This window comes from Myxine glutinosa, chromosome 9 (assembly GCF_964187855.1).
Source record: "Myxine glutinosa chromosome 9, kmMyxGlut1.1, whole genome shotgun sequence".
NCBI classification, from domain to species: domain Eukaryota; kingdom Metazoa; phylum Chordata; class Myxini; order Myxiniformes; family Myxinidae; genus Myxine; species Myxine glutinosa.
This window is the reverse complement of record NC_136269.1, coordinates 75,710,997-75,715,670: the sequence shown is the minus strand read 5'-3', so window position 1 is coordinate 75,715,670 and position 4,674 is coordinate 75,710,997. Positions and strand designations below refer to the sequence as shown.

Genomic DNA, 4,674 nt, shown 5'->3' with positions numbered 1-4,674 from the left:
AGTCACCTTGGTCACCTCTTTAAAATACAGTCGCGACCCTCGCGTCAAGGATTTGGCAACAGATTACGTCATTTTCCCGTTCCAAACCTGCTTTTTTAGTTCTACTTCCTTGAGGAACAGAGAAACCCAAGGTATCACCGCCATCGGAACGAGGGTCAAGCTGGGCTCAAGTCTTTCACGAACCTGCTGGCCAGGCCTAACGTTCAAATATGGTTGGAGGAGGAATTTGTCATTTGTTCCGGCTGCCTGCGAAAGCTCGCCCATGCTTCCTGAAGTACACTGGGATCTGCAACGTCGACCAACGAAGACTGGCAGACCGTCAGTGAAAAGGCACGGTCATGTGAAGTCCAGCAGGGTTCAGAAAGATGTCGTAGGAGGTCAAGCAGGGTTCAGAAAGAGGTCAGAGGAGGTTCAGCAGGGTTCAGAAAGAGGTCATAGGAGGTCCAGCAGGGTACAGAAAGAGGTCGCAGTAGGTCCAGCAGGGTTCAGAAAGAGGTCATGTGAAGTCCAGCAGGGTTCAGATAGAGGTCATGTGAAGTCCAGCAGGGTTCAGAAAGATGTCGTAGGAGGTCAATCAGGGTTCAGAAAGAGGTCAGAGGAGGTTCAGCAGGGTACAGAAAGAGGTCGCAGTAGGTCCAGCAGGGTTCAGAAAGAGGTCGCAGTAGGTCCAGCAGGGTTCAGAAAGAGGTCATGTGAAGTCCAGCATGGTTCAGATAGAGGTCGTGTGAAGTCCAGCAGGGTTCAGATAGAGGTCATGTGAAGTTCAGCAGGGTTCAGAAAGAGGTCATAGGAGGTCCAGAAGGGTACAGAAAGAGGTCGCAGTAGGTCCAGCAGGGTTCAGATAGAGGTCATGTGAAGTCCAGCAGGGTTCAGATAGAGGTTATGTGAAGTTCAGCAGGGTTCAGAAAGAGGTCATGTGAAGTCCAGCAGGGTTGAGATATATTTCATGTGAAATCCAGCAGGGTTCAGATATATGTCATGTGAAGTCCAGCATGGTTCAGATAGAGGTCGTGTGAAGTTCAGCAGGGTTCAGAAAGAGATCATGTGAAGTCCAGCAGGGTTCAGAAAAGTTGGTGCATTCATTTGTGTTCAGCTGCAATTCCGAGTACTTGTCAGAGGCCTTTGTGCGCGTGGCTCAGGAAAGTGCACGTCTGCGACAACCGGAGACCCCTTACGTTGATCACTCATTATTGCAGCACTAAAACATATCAGTAGGAGTGATAGCTAGTAGTCGCATGGGCCAGTGGCGCAATGGATAACGCGTCTGACTACAAATCAGAAGATTATAGGTTTGACTCCTACCTGGCTCGAAACTGATTTTGACTTCACTTTTAGCAATATTTAATGAAGTCGCGTGGTCTCTTTGCTTCTTGAACATATTTTCCTGAAGTCGAATTCATTGGAGTGGTCGTCCACCCCTTGGTGACGATTCAGTAACCTTGGTCACCTCTTTAAAATACAGTCACGACCCTCGCGTCAAGGATTTGGCAACAGATTACGTCATCTTCCCGTTCCAAACCTGCTTTTTTAGTTCTACTTCCTTGAGGAACAGAGAAACCCAAGGTATCACCGCCATCGGAACGAGGGTCAAGCTGGGCTCAAGTCTTTCACGAACCTGCTGGCCAGGCCCAACGTTCAAATATGGTTGGAGGAGGAATTTGTCATTTGTTCCGGCTGCCTGCGAAAGCTCGCCCATGCTTCCTAAAGTACACTGGGATCTGCAACGTCGACCAACGAAGACTGGCAGACCGTCAGTGAAAAGGCACGGTCATGTGAAGTCCAGCAGGGTTCAGATAGAGGTCATGTGAAGTCCAGCAGGGTTCAGATAGAGGTCATGTGAAGTCCAGCAGGGTTCAGAAAGATGTCGTAGGAGGTCCAGCAGGGTACAGAAAGAGGTCGCAGTAGGTCCAGCAGGGTTCAGAATGAGGTCATGTGAAGTCCAGCAGGGTTCAGATAGAGGTCATGTGAAGTCCAGCAGGGTTCAGAAAGGAGTCATGTGAAGTCCAGCAGGGTTCACATATATGTCATGTGAAGTCCAGCATCGTTCAGATAGAGGTCGTGTGAAGTCCAGCAGGGTTCAGATAGAGGTCATGTGAAGTTCAGCAGGGTTCAGAAAGAGGTCATGTGAAGTCCAGCAGGGTTCAGAAAAGTTGGTGCATTCATTTGTGTTCAGCTGCAATTCCGAGTACTTGTCAGAGGCCTTTGTGCGCGTGGCTCAGGAACGTGCACGTCTGCGACAACCGGAGACCCCTTTCGTTGATCACTCATTATTGCAGCACTAAAACATATCAGTAGGAGTGATAGCTAGTAGTCACATGGGCCAGTGGCGCAATGGATCACGCGTCTGACTACGAATCAGAAGATTGTAGGTTCGACTCCTACCTGGCTCAAAACTGATTTTGACTTCACTTTTAGCAATATTTAATGAAGTCGCGTGGTCGCTTTGCTTCTTCAACATATTTTCCTGAAGTCGAATTCATTGGAGTGGTAGTCCACCCCTTGGTGACGATTGAGTCACCTTGGTCACCTCTTTAAAATACAGTCGCGACCCTCGCGTCAAGGATTTGGCAACAGATTACGTCATTTTCCCGTTCCAAACCTGCTTTTTTAGTTCTACTTCCTTGAGGAACAGAGAAACCCAAGGTATCACCGCCATCGGAACGAGGGTCAAGCTGGGCTCAAGTCTTTCACGAACCTGCTGGCCAGGCCTAACGTTCAAATATGGTTGGAGGAGGAATTTGTCATTTGTTCCGGCTGCCTGCGAAAGCTCGCCCATGCTTCCTGAAGTACACTGGGATCTGCAACGTCGACCAACGAAGACTGGCAGACCGTCAGTGAAAAGGCACGGTCATGTGAAGTCCAGCAGGGTTCAGAAAGATGTCGTAGGAGGTCAAGCAGGGTTCAGAAAGAGGTCAGAGGAGGTTCAGCAGGGTTCAGAAAGAGGTCATAGGAGGTCCAGCAGGGTACAGAAAGAGGTCGCAGTAGGTCCAGCAGGGTTCAGAAAGAGGTCATGTGAAGTCCAGCAGGGTTCAGATAGAGGTCATGTGAAGTCCAGCAGGGTTCAGATAGAGGTCATGTGAAGTCCAGCAGGGTTCAGAAAGATGTCGTAGGAGGTCAATCAGGGTTCAGAAAGAGGTCAGAGGAGGTTCAGCAGGGTACAGAAAGAGGTCGCAGTAGGTCCAGCAGGGTTCAGAAAGAGGTCGCAGTAGGTCCAGCAGGGTTCAGAAAGAGGTCATGTGAAGTCCAGCATGGTTCAGATAGAGGTCGTGTGAAGTCCAGCAGGGTTCAGATAGAGGTCATGTGAAGTTCAGCAGGGTTCAGAAAGAGGTCATAGGAGGTCCAGAAGGGTACAGAAAGAGGTCGCAGTAGGTCCAGCAGGGTTCAGATAGAGGTCATGTGAAGTCCAGCAGGGTTCAGATAGAGGTCATGTGAAGTTCAGCAGGGTTCAGAAAGAGGTCATGTGAAGTCCAGCAGGGTTGAGATATATTTCATGTGAAATCCAGCAGGGTTCAGATATATGTCATGTGAAGTCCAGCATGGTTCAGATAGAGGTCGTGTGAAGTCCAGCAGGGTTCAGATAGAGGTCATGTGAAGTTCAGCAGGGTTCAGAAAGAGATCATGTGAAGTCCAGCAGGGTTCAGAAAAGTTGGTGCATTCATTTGTGTTCAGCTGCAATTCCGAGTACTTGTCAGAGGCCTTTGTGCGCGTGGCTCAGGAAAGTGCACGTCTGCGACAACCGGAGACCCCTTACGTTGATCACTCATTATTGCAGCACTAAAACATATCAGTAGGAGTGATAGCTTGTAGTCGCATGGGCCAGTGGCGCAATGGATAACGCGTCTGACTACAAATCAGAAGATTATAGGTTTGACTCCTACCTGGCTCGAAACTGATTTTGACTTCACTTTTAGCAATATTTAATGAAGTCGCGTGGTCTCTTTGCTTCTTGAACATATTTTCCTGAAGTCGAATTCATTGGAGTGGTCGTCCACCCCTTGGTGACGATTCAGTAACCTTGGTCACCTCTTTAAAATACAGTCACGACCCTCGCGTCAAGGATTTGGCAACAGATTACGTCATCTTCCCGTTCCAAACCTGCTTTTTTAGTTCTACTTCCTTGAGGAACAGAGAAACCCAAGGTATCACCGCCATCGGAACGAGGGTCAAGCTGGGCTCAAGTCTTTCACGAACCTGCTGGCCAGGCCCAACGTTCAAATATGGTTGGAGGAGGAATTTGTCATTTGTTCCGGCTGCCTGCGAAAGCTCGCCCATGCTTCCTAAAGTACACTGGGATCTGCAACGTCGACCAACGAAGACTGGCAGACCGTCAGTGAAAAGGCACGGTCATGTGAAGTCCAGCAGGGTTCAGATAGAGGTCATGTGAAGTCCAGCAGGGTTCAGATAGAGGTCATGTGAAGTCCAGCAGGGTTCAGAAAGATGTCGTAGGAGGTCAATCAGGGTTCAGAAAGAGGTCAGAGGAGGTTCAGCAGGGTTCAGAAAGAGGTCATAGGAGGTCCAGCAGGGTACAGAAAGAGGTCATAGGAGGTCCAGCAGGGTACAGAAAGAGGTCGCAGTAGGTCCAGCAGGGTTCAGATATATGGCATGTGAAGTCCAGCATGGTTCAGATAGAGGCCGTGTGAAGTCCAGCAGGGTTCAGATAGAGGTCATGTGAAG

The 4,674-nt window shown here is 49.3% G+C and overlaps 2 non-coding genes across 2 annotated transcripts; both read left to right on the top strand.

Moving 5' to 3' along the window:
- The first annotated feature begins 1,237 nt into the window (after positions 1–1,237).
- TRNAC-ACA (transfer RNA cysteine (anticodon ACA)) lies at positions 1,238–1,310 on the top strand. Its single transcript has one exon. It is a non-coding gene; the product is annotated as a tRNA-Cys (tRNA).
- Positions 1,311–3,813: 2,503 nt separating this feature from the next.
- TRNAC-ACA (transfer RNA cysteine (anticodon ACA)) lies at positions 3,814–3,886 on the top strand. Its single transcript has one exon. It is a non-coding gene; the product is annotated as a tRNA-Cys (tRNA).
- Positions 3,887–4,674: the final 788 nt, after the last annotated feature.